This window comes from Neofelis nebulosa, chromosome 15, assembly GCF_028018385.1.
Source record: "Neofelis nebulosa isolate mNeoNeb1 chromosome 15, mNeoNeb1.pri, whole genome shotgun sequence".
Taxonomy (NCBI): Eukaryota; Metazoa; Chordata; class Mammalia; order Carnivora; family Felidae; genus Neofelis; species Neofelis nebulosa.
Window position 1 is genome coordinate 70,516,572 of NC_080796.1, and position 17,062 is coordinate 70,533,633.

The 17,062-nt window shown below is 46.5% G+C and overlaps 1 protein-coding gene and 1 long non-coding RNA gene across 2 annotated transcripts in view; one reads left to right on the plus strand and one right to left on the minus strand.

Annotated features, from left to right (window-relative positions):
- Nucleotides 1-17,062, plus strand: part of TSTD1 (thiosulfate sulfurtransferase like domain containing 1) — a 50,563-nt gene that overhangs the window by 2,291 nt on the left and 31,210 nt on the right. The gene's annotated exons all lie outside the window — the stretch shown is intronic.
- Nucleotides 276-17,057, minus strand: LOC131496180 (uncharacterized). The gene is made up of 3 exons (XR_009254362.1): nt 16,855-17,057; nt 16,038-16,138; nt 276-471 (listed from the first exon to the last, which is right to left on the minus strand). It is a non-coding gene; the product is annotated as an uncharacterized LOC131496180 (long non-coding RNA).

A 17,062-nucleotide genomic window follows, 5' to 3' on the forward strand; every position in this document is an offset into this window, starting at 1 on the left:
GGTCCCCAGCCCCCATCTCCCCTCCCTCAGGCTTCCTCACTGGGTTGAGGAAAGGAAAGGGCAGCTCCAAGCAGTGAGGGACTGAACAGATGTCACCCTTCATGCCTACAGGTGTGTCAAACACAGGTTACAAGTGTGAGGTTACACCAAAGACAGGCCCCAGCTTCTAGCAACACTGTCCTTTGATCCCACGCTAGACTGAACAAAATTTAATTGGTTAAGGAAAATGAGAAACACACACTTGCTGACAAAACTCAACACGGTGTGTTTGTACCTTCCCTCTGGTGCGGGGCATAGTTTGATGCATGTCCTTCCAGACCTTTCAAATATTTTCATGCCAGAGTTCTGACTTCCTAAGTTTGCTGTCTTAAAATTTTATTCCTTGAGGCGCCCAGCTGGCTTAGTCGGTAGAGCCTACAACTCTTGATCTTGGGGTTGCGAGTTTGAGCCCCACGTTGGGCGGGATGATTCCTGAAAAAAAAATAAATGAAAACTTAAGAGGAGTGCCTGGATGGCTCGGTTGATTAAGCCTCCATTTCGGGATTTCGGCTCAGGTTATGATCTCCTGGTTGGTGAGTTTGAGCCCCACATTGAGCTCCGTGCTGACAGCTCAGAGCCTGCTTGGGATTCTCTCTCTGCCCCTCCCCTGTGCTCGCTCGCTTGTGCTCTCTCTCTCAGAATAAATATATTTAGTTACAGAGAGGGAGGGAGGCAAACCCTAAGAGACTCTTAAATACTGAAAAACTGAGGGTGGATGGGGGTGGGGGAGACGGGAAAGTGGGGGATGGGCACTGAGGAGGGCACCTGTTGGGATGAGCACTGGGTGTTGTATGGAAGCCAACTGGACAATAAATTATATTTAAATAAATAATTTTTTAAAATGAAAAAAGATACAATCTTAAAAAAAATAAAAAATACAATTCTGTTCCTTTATTGGTGGAAGAGGAAGTTGGACCCAATTTTCTGATTTTTCAAGTTTCTGGAGAAATGCCTTCAATTCCCTGCATTCCTTGCCTTCCTCTCCCTCCTTTTCTCTCCCCTTCTACCTCCTGGGCTGTACCCAGCCCTTCTGTGTCTTATGTCACAGCCTACTGTGCACCTCCACAAAATCTGTTCTTCTGGGTTCTCCAGCTTCTCTGTCATGGCTCTCCCATTCTCCCTGGGCTAACCACAATTCCTTCCTTCCTTCCTTCCTCCCTTCCTCCATTCCTCCCTTCCTCCTTTCCTCCCCTCCCTTCCCACGCTTCCCGCCCTCCCTTTCCTTCCTTCCTCCTTCCCTTCCCTCCACTCCTTCCTTCCTACCTTCCTTCCTTTGTTCTTTTTTTCTTTTCTCTTTTCTTTCTTTCATCAACGTTTACTTATTTTTGAGAGACAGAGACAGACAGTGCACCAGCGAGGGAGGGGCAAAGAAGAGAGAGGGAGACACAGAATCCAAAGCAGGCTCCAGGCTCCAGGCTCTGAGCTGTCAGCACAGAGCCCGACTCGAGGCCCGAACCCATGAACCATGAGATCATGACCTGAGTGGGAATCGGATGCTCAACCGACTGAGTCACCCAGGTGCCCCAACCACAGTTCATTTCTGTCCGCACTTAGCTGGACAGCGTTGGGTCTACAGATAACAATCGAAACATGTGAGTCTGGGCTAAGTTCTGGCAAATCGTCCCTGCCGTTTCTTCCCTCAAACACCCACCTCCCTTTGGTTTTCAGACTGCTTGGAAGGTTTTCCTGGGGTCTAATTTCCCTCCTTGTTTGACTCTCAACTGTTCTAGTGTTCTTTTTTTGCCTCCTCAAATATTGTAATTTGATTATAGCATTTCTTTCTTCCTTTTTTGTTTTTTTTGAAGCATAATTTACCTCCAATAAAATGCACAGTTCTTAAATGTGCAGTTCATTGAGTTTTGGCAAGCGTATGCTCACTTGTAACAACCACCCTGATAAGATCTAGAACACTGACATCCCCGAGGTTTTTCTGGGGCCCCTTTGCAGTCAGTTCCATCCTTAATCTTTTTCTAGGCACCATTGTCTATCTTCTATCGCCGTAAACTAGTGTTTTAGCTTCCTTCTCAGCCTGCCAACCTACGTTATTTGCTTTCTTCAGTTTAGCTGATGAGGGTCAGAGAGGGCCCCGGAAGTAAACTGGCCTGCGCTCCATGACCGACCATGCTCCCTGGCTTGGTCATCATGAAGAGATCTTTCCTCTTTCTCCCTCATTAACTGTTTGGTTCATAAACTTGATAAGGCTGTTCCAACCCATTCCTTTGCCCTTTAAAATTCTTCCCTTTCAGGGGCGCCTGCGTGGCTCAGCCGGTTGAGCATCCGACTTCCACTCAGGTCATGATCTCATGGTTCGTGGGTTTGAGCCTCGAGTCAGGCTCTGTGCTGACAGCTCAGAGCCTGGAGCCTGGAGCCTGCTTTGGATTCTGTGTCTCCCTCTCTCTCTCCCTCTGCCCCTCCCCAGCTCGTTCTGTGTCTCTTTCTCTCAAAAGTAAATTTAAAAAACATTAAAAGGTTGTTTTTTTGTTTTTTAATTCTTCCCTTTCCTCATAGCTAACTATTTCAACAGGTGAGGCCGGGAGCTCGAGCGGACCAGCTGTCTGTCCCCTTGCCTTCTGCCTTCCTTTCCAGACTCCACTGGGCTCCTCCCTCTCACCAAATTTTGCCCCACGTTGTGTGGACCAATACCTGTGTCACACCTGTCACACTCCGTTTTTGTTGTTAACTCCTCCCAGTCGGTTTGAGCTCCTTAAAGACAGAAGTGCCCCAAACGAACGCGAGTTCTCAGCGGGTATTTGTGGAGCCTCACTACCCTGCCAAGGTTCAGAATCTTCTGACTTCAGCCTTTTGGAAACACCGCTGGCTGAGCAACCTTAAAATAACATTTCTGGGCGCCCAGCTGGCTCAGTCAGTAGAGCATGCGACTTCCCGACTCAGGGTGAGGAGTTCAAGCCCCATGTTGGGTGTGCAGCTTACTTAAAACAACAAAACAACAATTGGTTCCTTGGGGTGTGTGGCTGTGGCTCAGCTGCAAGACCATGTGGCTCTTGATCCCAGGATTGTGAGTTCAAGTCCCACTTTGGGTGTAGAGATTGCTTAAAAATAAAATCTTTTTTTTTTAATTTTTTTTTTTTGTTGTTGTTAATGTTTATTTTTGAAGGAGACAGACAGAACATGAGTGGGAGAGGGGCAGAGAGAGAGGAGACACAGAATCCGAAGCAGGCTCCAGGCTCTGAGGTGTCAGCACAGAGCCTGACAGGGGGCTCGAACTCACGATCTGTGAGATCATGACCTGAGTGAACTCAGTCGCCCAACTGACTATTTTTCATTTAAAAATAAAATCTGGGGCTCCTGGGTGGCTCCGTCGGTTAAGCGGCCGACTTCGGCTCAGGTCATGATCTCATAGTCTGTGAGTTCGAGCCCCGCATCAGGCTCTGTGCTGACAGCTCGGAGCCTGGAGCCTGTTTCGGATTCTGTGTCTTCCTCTCTCTCTGACCTTCCCCCATTCATGCTCTGTCTCTCTCTGCCTCAAAAATAAATAAATGTTAAAAAAAAAATTAAAATAAAAATAAAATCTTTTAGTGGCAATTGGGTGGCTCAATCGGCTGAGCGTCTGACTCCTGATTTCGGCTCAGGTCGTGATGCCAGGGTTGTGGGATCAAGCACCGTGTCGGGCTGAGCTTGAATTCTGCTTCGGATTCTCTCTCTTCCCCTCTACCCCACTGGTGCACTTTCTCTCTCTCTCTCTCTCTAATATAAAATAAATAACTAAAAATAAATTCTTCAAAAAATTTTTAATGTTTGTATCTTTTATTTTTGAGTGAGAGAGAGAGCATGCAGGCATGCAAGTAGGAGAGGGACGAGAGAGGGGGACAGAGGATCAGAAGTGGGCTCCGTGCTGACAGCAGCAAAAGCCCGTGTGGGGCTCGAACTCACGAGCCATGAGGTCATGACCTGAGCTGAAGTCGGTCGCTCACCTGACTGAGCCACCCAGGTGCCCCTGAAATTTTTTTAAAAATTAAAAGGGGGCGCCTGGGTGGCTCAGTCAGTTGACCGTCCAACTTTGTCTCAGGTCCTATCTCATGGCTCGTGGGTTCGAGCCCCGTGTCGGGCTCTGTGCTGACAGCTCGGAGCCTGGACCCTGCTTCGGATTCTGTCTTCCTCTCTCTCTTCCCCTCCCCCCACAATAAATACATAAATATTAACAAAATTAAAAAAATTAAAAGAATAACATTTTATCTTATCAGTCAGAGTCGATAATTTTACAAGAAGTCCTTGTTGCCTACTGGCTCGGGCACGCATCGTGGCCCGGCCTTCTGAGCAATCTGTAGCCTAGATCTGGCGTCACCCTGCCTTTCCAAACTTCCTCTTCAGCACCTGCCCCCACCAGGCTGGGTTTTTTTAGGGGACTAAGCAGCCTCTACTCCCTCCTCCCCGTGGTGGCGCCTGCTCACCATTTCCCCCCCGTTTGGGAAGCTTCCAGGCTCTTTTGTGATTACTTTGAATTTCACAAGAATTGGAAGAATGTATTTGGCAGGACACTGGCTGTCCTCATCCAGAGGGCTTTAAAACTAAAGGAGGAGGGTGGAAAATAAGTAGATGATATTGTATCACTGAATTCCACAAAGGCCATGAGACCAGGAGGACAGGGAGGAGGCACGCACTTCTCATGCTGTGTGATAACTTGCATGGATGGCTCGTTGCTTATGTTGACTCCATTTTTGTGTGGCCAACAATTCAACCAGCACCTGGCTCGGAGGAGGTACTTCCATAAACGTGGAATTTTTCCTGAGGTATTGAGTAACTCTCAGAGGGAAAAATGCAAGGGGAGAAAGTTGGGACTAATACTCATGAAGGGTAGCACGTTTTTCTGTAAAGAGGAAAGGCTAGTGGTCACCGCTAACTACTTTTTAACTATCCCAACCCTCACTTTCTTTATCTGTAAAAACGGGGGTTAGAACACGTCTCTTTGGATAGTCGTGGAAGTTTATTTATTTATTTATTTATTTAATGTTTATTTTCGAGGGAGCGTGTGAGCAGGGGAGGGGCAAAGAGAGAGGGAGACAGAGGATCCAAAGTGGGTCCTGCGCTGACAGCGGTGAGCCTGATGCGGGGCTTGGACTCAAACCGTGAGATTATGACCTGAGCCGAAGTCAGATGCTCAACCGACTGAGCCACCCAGGTGCCGGGTTGTGGAAGTTGATTAAGATAACATATGTAGGGGCACCTGGGTGGCTCTGGTCTGACTTCGGCTCAGGTCATGATCTCACGGTTTGTGGGTTCGAGCCCCGCGCTGGGCTCTGTGCTGACGGGGTGGGGCCCACTTGGGATCCTGTGTCTCTCCCTCTTTCTCAATAAACAAATAAATTTTTAAAAATTATTTGCAGGGGCGCCTGGGTGGCTCAGTCGGTTAAGCGGCCGACTTCGGCTCACGTCATGATCTTGCGGTCCGTGAGTTCGAGCCCTGCGTCGGGCTCTGGGCTGACAGCTCAGAGCCTGGAGCCTGTTTCGGATTCTGTGTCTCCCTCTCTCTCTGACCCTCCCCCGTTCATGCTCTGCCTCTCTCTGTCTCAAAAATAAATAAATGTTAAAAATTATTTGCAAAAAAAGAGGGTATATCCTGCAGTTTGGGTGCAGTGCTCTCTCTATGTCCGTTAGGTCCAATTTATTAATTATAATTATATTTATTAATTGATTATTAATTAATAGATTGTTCAAATCTATTTATGTCTCTAGAATTTTCTTGTCTACTTGTACTCTCAGGTTCTTACAGAGGTATGTTTAAATCTGTCACTATGATAGGGATTTGTCTATTTCCCCTTTAGTTCTGTTACCTCTACTTTGTATATTTGGAGACTGTGGTATTAGATTGTACACAGAACTGTAACGCTTCCTCCTGATTGGATTCCTTTCTCAGGTCCCCTTCAACTAGTTTCAAAGTCTGTTTTGTTTCATATCAGTGCAAATATACCAGCTTCACTACAGGAAGGGGCACCCGGGTGGCTCAGTCGGTTCAGCGTCCGACTTCAGCTCAGGTCATGATCTCACGGTCTGTGAGTTCGAGCCCTGCGTGGGGCTCTGTGCTGACAGCTCGGAGCCTGGAGCCTGCTTTGGACCCTGTGTCTCCCTCTCTCTCTCTGCCCCTCCCCCACTCACACTCTGTCTCTCTCTCTCTCTCAAAACATAAACATTAAAAAATTAAAAAGAAAAAAGAAGTGGACTCTAGGAAAGCAGATTTTAAAACTGAAAGAAAACATAAGATAAGTTCATTGCTAGAGACCCCAAAGAGAACATGAGTCAGGAAAATGTCATCAGGTTATCCGGAGGGACGTCCTTCCCACTCATTCACTCTGCTTCCTATTCCTATTCCTATTTGTCACCACGTTCCTCAACCTACCAAGTCATCCAATTCATCGACCTTACCAACATTTTGCTATTTATTAATTTCCTCATGCCTTTGTATTCCTCCTAATGCAGTAGATTCTATGCATGGGTCATTGCTATCACCGTTCCTTTGCAGAACCAGGGATAAACTTATCAAGAAAGCTCAAGCTCAAGTCCATGGGCGCCTGGCTGGCTGAGTCGTGGAGCATGTGACTTTTTTTTTTTTTTTTGAGAGAGTGGGGGAGGGGCAGGAGAGGGAAAGAGAGAATCTCAAGCAGGCTCCATGCCCAGTGAGGAGCCCAAGAAACGTGCTCTCTTCTCTCTTTCTCTCAAAAACAAAAACAAACAAACAAACAAACAAACAACACAAGCAATCAAAAGCCTTCTGCCTGCATGGCAAAGACAGGCAAACATCACAGAAATCAAGTCAAAAGACAAGCAGCCAACTGGGGGGAAAATCAACTCAGTGTGTACACAAAGGTCTAATTCCTGACTATATAAAGAGCCCTTACAAATGGATAAGAAAAAGACAATTACTCCAATAAAAAATGAGCGAAACATATGAAGAGAAATGAAAAACAAATGAAGAGCTCACAGAATACACAGGACTCTTGAGGTTATGGGGATGCTCACTTTTTTTTTTTTTTTTTCCAACATTTTTAATTTATTTTTTTTGGGACAGAGAGAGACAGAGCATGAACGGGGGAGGGGCAGAGAGAGAGGGAGACACAGAATTGGAAACAGGCTCCAGGCTCCGAGCCGTCAGCCCAGAGCCTGACGCGGGGCTCGAACTCACGGACCGCGAGATCGTGACCTGGCTGAAGTCGGACGCTTAACCGACTGCGCCACCCAGGCGCCCCAAGGGGATGCTCACTTTGAGATACACAAGTTACACTAAACCCCGGGGCGGCTGGGGGTTCAGTCGGTGAGGCGTCCAACTCTTGATTTCGGCTCAGGTCCTGATCTCAAGGTTTTGAGATGGAGTCCGCATCGGGCTCCATGCTGGGCTCGCAGGCTGCTTAAGATTGTCTCTCCCACAACAGATGCTGGCGAGGATCCGGAGAGAGAGGATCTCTTTTGCACTGCTGGTGGGAAGGCAAACCCGTGTAACCCCTCTGGAAACAGCATGGAGGTTCCTCAAAAAAATTAAAAATAGAGCTACCTTACGACCCAGCCATTGCACTACTAGGCATTTATCCAAGGGATACAGGTGTGCTGTTTCAAAGGGACACATGCACGCCCATGTTTACAGCAGCTCTATCAACAATAGCCAAAGTATGGAAAGAGCCCAACTGTCCTTCGATGGATGAATGGATAAAGAAAATGTGGTATGTATATACAATGGAGTATTACTTGACAATCAAAAGGAATGAAATCTTGCCATTTGCAACTACGTGGATGGAACTGGAGGGTATTATGCTAAGGGAAATTAGAGAAAGACAAATATCATATGACTTCACTCATATGTGTAATTTAAGATACAAAGCAGATGAACAGAAGGGAAGGGAGGCAAAAATAACATAACAACAGGGAGGGGGACAAAACATAAGAGACTCTTAAAGACAGAGAACAAACCGAGGGTTGCCGGAGGGGCCGTGGGTGGTAGAATGAGCTAAACGGGTCAGGGGCATTAAGGAATCTACTCTTGAAGTCATTATCACACCATATGCTAACTAACTTGAATGTTAACTAAACTAAAAAAAAAAAAAAAAAAAAAAAAAAAAAAAAAAAAAAAAGACGGTCTCTCTAAATAAATAAATAAATAAAAATTAAAAAGATAGAATGTCTCCCTTAAAATGTCTCTCCTAAAATTTTTTTAAACGTTTATTCATTTTTCCATAGAGAGAGACAGAGCGTGAGTCAGAAAGGGCCAGAAAGAGAGGGAGACACAGAATCTGAAGCAGGCTCCAGGCTCTGAACTAACAGCACAGAGCCTGATGCGGGGCTCAAAGTTATCATCTGAGCTGAAGTCTGGTGCCTAACCGACGGAGCCACCCAGGCATCCCAAAAATGTCTCTCTTTTTAAAAAAAAAGACACACAGGGCACCTGGGTGGCCCAGTGGGTTAAGCCTCTGACTCTTGATTTCCCTTCATGTCATGATCTCACGGTTCCTGAGTTCAAGCCCACATCTGGCTCTGCCCCACTCTGCTGGCACTCTCTTTCTCTCTCAAAATAAGTAAATAAATAAAATTTTGAAAAGACGCTAAAAATGACACAAAAAAACTAAGCTCATTTTACATTAATCAGGTAAATGCACTAATGTAAATTGTACTTCAATTTACATTGATCAGTTTAGCCAATATTCACATGTGTGAGAAAACTCTCTTTTGCAAGACTATGGGAGAACAGATATGGTAATAGTTATGTCGGGGCACCTGGGTGGCTCAGTCTGTTGAACATCAGACCTCAGCTCGGGTCATGATCTCAAGGTCGTGAGTCTGAGCCCCACAAGGGGCTCACGGCTGTTAGCACCGGAGCCCGCTTGGGATCCTCTGTCCCCCTCTCTCTGCCCCTTCCCCGCTCACTCTCTCTCTCTCTCTCTCTCTCAAAAATGAATAAACTTTTAAAAAAATAAAGTGAAGATTGAAAAAATAGATTACGTACATACAAATTGGTACACACTCTATGGGAGGGCTCTTTGTCAGTATCTGCATATACCCTTTGACCCAGCGCTCACATTTCTGGAAGCTTTCTGGAAATAAGCTTCCACCCATGTGAAATGACACGTGTACATGTTTATTCATTTCATTTCTTATGTTAGCAAAAGACTGAAAGTAATCCAAGGGTCTCTTAGTGAAAACTGGCTGAATCAACAACATTATAAGCAAACAACAGAATATTGTGGAACTGCAGAAAAGAACGAGGAGGGGCGCCTGGGTGGCGCAGTCGGTTAAGCGTCCGACTTCAGCCAGGTCACGATCTCACGGTCCGTGAGTTCGAGCCCCGCGTCAGGCTCTGGGCTGATGGCTCGGAGCCTGGAGCCTGTTTCCGATTCTGTGTCTCCCTCTCTCTCTGCCCCTCCCCCGTTCATGCTCTGTCTCTCTCTGTCCCAAAAATAAATAAAAAAAAAAAAAAAAAAAAAAAAAAACGTTGAGAAAAAAAAAAAAAAAAGAAAAGAACGAGGAAGCTCTCTGTGTACTCAGGATCTCCCAGATTCATTGTTAAGTGGGAAAAAAGGTACTATGCTATCTTTTGTGTTAAAAAAAAAAAAAAAAGGTAGCTCAGTTGAGCGTCTGACTCTTGATTTCGGCTCAAGTCGTGATCCCAGGGTCATGAGATTGTGCCCCAGGTTGGGCTCCACGCTAAGCGTGAATCTGCGGAAGCCTGCCCCTCCCCCCGCCAATTTCCGGGGATGTGCACACAGTGAGCGCGTGCCCTCTCTTTGAAAAAAGGCTTTTCGTTATATGTTAACGAACCTGAATTTAAACAAAATCTTGAAAGAAAAAAAGGAAGACAATATGGACATGTGTTTGTGTGTGTATATCCACACATTTACTTATTTATTTGCTTACTTACGTGTAATTGCTTATGTTCGCAAAAGGAAGGCTCGGAAGGACACAGAACTAGTAAGAACTTGTAGGAGATGGAAACCCCTTCTGCATCCTTGCTGTTGTCTCCATCCGCTTGCTTAGGAAAAACCCAACTATGGTCAAACCCAACGGCTTACTCCTTCCCTGCAGTCAAACAGCTGGGGTAAAACTCACACCTGTGTGAAGGATCTCTCTTTAAATTTGCGTCCGAAATATCTAGTAGGCAGTTGACACAGCTCACTAGTCCCGATACACTTTCTTAGTGTGTGTTCAGTTCCTGTCTCCACTTCTCCCCACCCTGTATTTTTTAATTTTTTTAATGTTTATTTATTTTTGGGAGAGCGAGCAAGCACGAGCAGGGGAAGGGCTGAGAGAGAGGGAGACACAGGGGAGGAGCAGAGAGAATCCCAAGCAGGCTCCCCACTGTTAGCTCGGAGCTTGACAAGGGGCTCGAACCCATGAACTGTGAGATCATGACCTGAGCTAAAACCAAGAGTCTGATGCTTAACTGACTGAGCCACTCAAGTGCCCTCAAAATGCTTGTGTCTCTTAACAGCCAGCATTCTCTTAGATTTGCATCTGGTCTCAACACCTTCAAACCTCAATGCAAGCTGCTTCGTACTTTTACAGCCTTTTACTGGAAAATGATCTTAGTCTGCCCGCTGTGGCCACCCTGCTTCCTGTCATTATGCCGCTCGCCCTGAGCCTACAGAGGATCTTTTGCCTGTCTTGTCCTGTGTCACTTTGTGGGCTGGCGCTTCCCACACTTCTCACAGAAAGCCTGGCAGGTTCTAGGAAGGCTCACCATGCTTGCAAGGGTGCTACCTGCACAGGAGGTCCCCCCACTAGTTAGATCCCCTAACCTTCCTTTCCCCTGTGCATTTGTTGCTAATGACTTTGCCTCCTACTGAACTGAGAACAGAAGTCAGACGGAATTTCCATCATCTTCCCGCAGACGAGTAACGGATGACCAGCTGTACCGATCACTTCCCTCTTGTCACGGAGGATGGTTGGCTCTGTTCCTTTTTAACACCGACCTTGAACCCTGGGTCCCATCCCCTCTCTCCTCAAGAACTCGGAAGTGCCGGGGCGCCTGGGTGGCGCAGTCGGTTAAGCTTCCGACTTCAGCCAGGTCACGATCTCGCGGTCTGTGAGTTCGAGCCCCGCGTCGGGCTCTGGGCTGATGGCTCGGAGACTGGAGCCTGTTTCCGATTCTGTGTCTCCCTCTCTCTCTGCCCCTCCCCCGTTCATGCTCTGTCTCTCTCTGTCTCAAAAATAAAAATAAACGTTAAAAAAAAAAAAAAAAAAGAACTCAGAAGTGCCGCTGTCCCCTCTTTCTCACACGGCGCTGATTTTTTTTCTTTCTGCTGGATCATTGCCATTAGCATACAGTGTTTCCATGCAAAAGTACTAGCTCTGCCTTCCTCCAACAGCCCTCCAGCTGCTGCTTCTTTTCTCTGCTGCCCTCTCAGCAAAATCTCAGTTGACCTGTCTGTAGCCACTGTCTTTATTTCCTCAATTGACAGAGCCCAAGGCAGGGACTGAATTCCCGAACCGTGAGATCACGACCTGCGCGGAAATCAAGAGTCGGAGGCTGCACGGATTGAGCCACCCCAGTGCCCCCGGATAAAAGATTTTTCAAAAAATATGTCGAGGTAAAGGGAAAATTGAAGAGCATACTCAGGATAGTCAGATGAAGTCAGATGGAGTCAGGAATGCGTATCAGTTTTTGGACTTGAATTGCCAATTTGGATTTGGTCTTCCTAGAGACTAAAGCAAAATGACTAACAGGATTTGTTATAAAATTCAAGGTATCCATTAGACAAATACGTGGCAGAAACACGGTGTCTCTCAGCAGGAACATTTGGGAATATCAATACCTAGAATGCTAACAGTGCCAGCTTGGAAAGAGGTCACTTCAGGATTCCGTTTTCAACTCTGTCCTCGTTCAATATTTTTTTATTAACCTACTGGGTTAGGCCACAGAAAGCACGTTTATGAAACTTGCATAGAACACAAATTCAGGTGCAATTGCTAATATATTGGGTGACGCAATCAAGATTTACGTTTAATAATCCCTTCCAGTTTTCAACTTTGCAGGCAAACTCACCAGCCTGACGTTTACAAATCTGTTCCTTTTTAAAGAGACTATAAGAATCAAATGTCAGGGCGTCTGGGTGGGTCAGTCGGTTGAGTGTCTGACTCTTGATTTCGGCTCAGGTCATGATCCCAGGGTCATAGGATCGAGCCCGCGTCAGGCTCTACACTGTGTGTGGAGCCTGCTTAAGGTTTTTTCTCTCTCTCTTTTTCTCTCCCTCTGACCTCTCCCAGCTCTCTTTCTCAAATAAAAAAATAAAATTGAAAATTAAAAAACAGAAACAAATGTCAATGACAATGAGATTCATAAACTGGTTTATATAAGCAATTTTATGAGAAAAATAAATATATGGAGAATAAAAAATCATTCGCATGCCGTAAAATTACGTTCATGCTTTATACTTGTATACACAAATATTTTGTATAGAAATAACTGGGATGCATACTGTTTGTATTTCCTTTTTTTCAGTTAACATTAACCATTAACATTATCTCATGTATACTTTTGTATATATGAATATTTCATTTTCAAAACAAAAAAATGTGAACTTGAATGAGGTTAAATGCAAATGTACTATAGTTAAGAAACAACTGTTGGGGCGTCTGGTTGGCTCAGTTGGTTAAGCGTCTGACTTCGGCTCAGGTTACGATCTCACAGTTTGTGAGTTTGAGTCCTGCGTCAGGCTCTGTGCTGACAGCTCGGAGACTGGAGCCTGCTTCGGATTCTGTGTCTCCCTCTCTGCCCCTCCCCTCCTCATAAATAAAAGAAAACATAAAAGAAAAAAGAAACAACTGAACAAGTACAGGATGTGAGAGACCTGACTTAATAGTAGTCCAATGGAAAATAAAGGCTTGTAGCACTATCGACAATAGCCAAAGAATGGAAGGAGCCCAAATGTCCATCGACGGATAAATGGATAAAGAAGACGTTGGGGCGCCTGTGTGGCTCAGTCGGTTAGGCGGCCGACTTCCTCTCAGGTCATGATCTCGCGGTCTATGAGTTCGAGCTCTGCGTCGGGCTCTGTGCTGACAGCTCAGAGCCCGGAGCCTGTTTCAGATTCTGTGTCTCCCTCTCTCTCTCTGACCCTCCCCCGTTCATGCTCTCTCTCTGTCTCAAAAATAAATAAACGTTAAAAAAAAAATTAAAAAAAAAAAAGATGTGGTATACATACACACACACTGGAGTATTACTCAGCAATCAAAAAGAAAGAAATCTTGGGGCGCCTGGGTGGCGCAGTCGGTTAAGCGTCCGACTTCAGCCAGGTCACGATCTCGCGGTCCGTGAGTTCGAGCCCCGCATCAGGCTCTGGGCTGATGGCTCGGAGCCTGGAGCCTGTTTCCGATTCTGTGTCTCCCTCTCTCTCTGCCCCTCCCCCGTTCATGCTCTGTCTCTCTCTGTCCCAAAAATAAATAAATAAACAAAAAAAAAAAAAAAAAAAAAAAAAAAAAAAAAAAAAAAAAAAACAACCTCGGGGGGCACCTGGGTGGCTCAGTCGGTTGAGCGTCCGACTTCAGCCAGGTCACGATCTCGCGGTCCGTGAGTTCGAGCCCCGCGTCAGGCTCTGGGCTGATGGCCCGGAGCCTGGAGCCTGCTTCCGATTCTGTGTCTCCCTCTCTCTCTGCCCCTCCCCCGTTCATGCTGTGTCTCTCTCTGTCTCAAAAATAAATAAAAAAAAAAAAAAAAAAAAAAGAAAGAAATCTTGGGGTGCCTGGGTGGCTCAGTCGGTTAAATGGCCGACTTTGGCTCAGGTCATGATCTTGCGGTCTGTGAGTTCGAGCCCCGCGTCGGGCTCTGGGCTGACAGCAAGGAGCCTGGAGCCTGCTTCTGTTTCTGTGTCTCCCTCTCTCTCTGCCCCTCCCCCGTTCTCACTCTGTCTCTCTCTGCCTTTCAAAAATGAATAAATGTTAAAAAAAAAAATTAAAAAAAAAAAAAAAGAAAGAAATCTTGCCATTTGCAACTACGTGGATGGAACTGGAGGGTATTATGCTAAGTAAAATTAGTCAGAGAAAGACAAAAATCATATGATTTCACTCATATGAGGACTTTAAGACACAGAACAGATGAACACAAGGGAAGGGAAGCAAAAATAATATAAAAACTGGGAGGGGGACAAAACAGAAGAGACTCTTGAATATGGAGAACAAACAGAGGGTTACTGGAGGAGTTGTGGGAGGGGGGATGGGCTAAATGGATAAGGGGCATTAAGGAATCTACTCCTGAAATCTTTGTTGCACTATATGCTAACTAACTGGGATGTAAATTTAAAAATAAATAAATAAAATTAAAATTAAAAAAATAAAGGTTGGTTAAAGCCTGAATGTTAGGAAAATGTAGATGAGCTTATGACAACAAAAGTTATTATCTATGTAATAAAAAGAAAGAAAGAAAAGCCTTGTGGGTTTGACTTTGCCACAAGTTGGCTGTAACTAACTCAGTGGTGTAATATGGCTATTTTATTTTGTGAATGCATTCTTGTGCTGTAAGTTCAAGTGATGGAAATAGCCATCACCCCAGTGCTTAAAATGGACCAGGTGCTGTGCTTAGCATATTGTGTGTGTTATATTATTTAATCCTTGTTTTTGCTGTAAGGTATCATTGTCATCAGAACTACCTTCTGGATGCAGAAAGTTTCAGAGGGATGTGAGCTGGCCAAGGGCTAGCTAGAAACTGGGGGACCGGATTTGAACTGAGATCTGTCTGTCTCATGGAGAGATGGTTTCTCCCGTGCCTGGCGGGGGGGGGGGGGGCGGGGGGGGCGGGGGGGGGAGAGGGGGGCAGAAGATTGAGAAACCATGCCATATGAAGACTCTTGAAGGATTTAATGATGTTTAGCTTGGAGAAGGAAAGACTTAGGAGGCTCATAATAAGTATATTAAAATACTTGAAGGAAGGGCTGTCATTGGCAAAGAACAATGACATTATTTTGCGTAACTCCAGAGAGTAGAGGCTGGAAGTTACCAGCAAGCAGATTCCAGAAAGTATATATACATGCTTTTTTATGAGGGGTGGTAGGGGCAGCAGGAGAGAGAGAGAGCATCTAAAGCAGGTTCCATGCTCAGCGTGGAGTCCTACGGAGCGCCGAGGAGCCCCACGGATCCCCACTTGGGCTTGAGCTCACAACCATGAGATCATGACCTGAGCTGAAATCAGAAGTTGGATGCTTAACTGACTGAGCCACCCATGTGCCCCCAGAAAGGATATTTTAACAGTTAAGAGCCGTGCAAAAAAGCAGAATGGTTTGCCTCGAGAATTTTTATTAGAGTTTAAACTGAGGATGTATAAACTCTCTGTGGTTGGGCACCTGGGTGGCTCAGTGGGTTAGGGGTCCCACTTCAGCTCAGGTGATGATCTCACAGTTCATGGGTTGGAGCCCCTGCATCGGGCTCTGTGCTGACAGCTCAGAGCCTGGAGCCTGCTTCAGATTCTGTCTCCTTCTCTCACTGCCTCTCCCCTGCACATGCTGTGTCTCTCAAAATAAATAAACATTAAAAAATTAAAAAAAAAAACACTCTGTGGTTGTATGAGCCTTCCTATATAGGGCAAGAGAATGAACTAAACGACCTCTAAGATGACCCTTCCATCTAAAGACTTCTGACCAGTATCAGAGTTCCTTTAACTGCTGCTCAAGTCCCCCCGCCCTTAAAGTTTTCTCTGACACTCGCAACCCTGCAGTGATCGGTCCCTTCTCCTAGCTCATCCTTCCCCTTGTATCTGCCTCTGTCTCCAAGACCTTAAATTCCTTTGAGGGTAGAGAAGAGAACTTTGCCCCTGGCAGGCACGGAACATTTGTTTCAGTTCAGTAACATGAAGTTTCTTTTGGTTACATAATATCTTGTTTCTGTATCAGTCTTGGGAGTAGATTGTCGGTCACGTGAAGTCAGAGACTGGTTTATATCGATCTGTTTTTCCCTACAGCATCCACTAGGTGCTTAAATAACCATTGCTTCAGATTGGGTGGGACCAGAAGCGATGTGGACAAAGGACTGAGAGCAACAGTGCAAGAAGCAGAAGGTCAAAGAATGCTACCTACCGGTTTGCAGAAAGGTGTGGACTTTTCACTCAATGAAACCATGTTCAGGAAGTTTTCCACTTGGCAAGAACAGTTAAGATGAAATCATGGTAAAGCAAAAGCTAGAAATAGTAAAGGTGGTGAGTGTGAGTTTCAATTAAAAAAAAATGACACAACAATACAAACATTAACAGAAAGCTCGAGTGTTAACATAGTCTATAGCAAGAGGGGCTTAGTCAGCACCCGACTGTGAGTCACAGAGAGAAGATAAACAATTTTGAAACGTAGCGTTTCGCTGACACATCGGACGTGCGTAAAGGGCAAATCCTGGCTCTCACGGTGATGTCTGCGGAGCATCTGTCTGTGGGTCAGCTTGTATTAGCCGGGTGTGGGTGACCCCATCGGATGTTTAAAGTTCTTGAGAGAAGGTAATTCTGCTTTTCCCGCCTTGGAGTTGAGGGCTCCCTTCCCTTTCCTCCTCTCCGCGCGCCCCCTCTCGAAGCTTGTGATGCTGCGGATGGGGCGGACAGAGGATGGCGTTTTGGGGCTCGCGTCCTCTTCTCTCCGGGTCCCTCTCCCCCCCCCCCCCCCCACCCTCCCATATGAATGTGTGGCTTTCACCTGCCAAAGGACGAGGGCCAAGGTTCCCGCAGCACCCGGCGATGTACCCGCAAACCCACACCCAAGCCACGGAAAGCAAACCCAGCCGGGTGTCCACGAGGGCCGCAGCACAACTCCCTCCCCGCCCTCCCCCGGGCTCTCCCTCCCGTCCTGACTCGGAAGCAGCCAGTCAGAAAGTCCCTACTTGAGGAACGCCGACCAATCAGGGCGTCCTCACCTGCAGAAGGTGCGCACTGGTCCCCGGACGCGACCGGCCCGCGGGCCAATCGGAGGCGGCTCGGCTTGGAAAGGCGCCAAGCGCCGGGGGGCGGGGAGCCGGGGGCCGAGGTCGCACCTGGCGACGGTGAATCACTCAGCGGGAGCGGCGACTCCCTCCGCCAATGGGAGCGCGCAGGGGCGGGGCGCCGGCCAATCGCCGTGGAGGG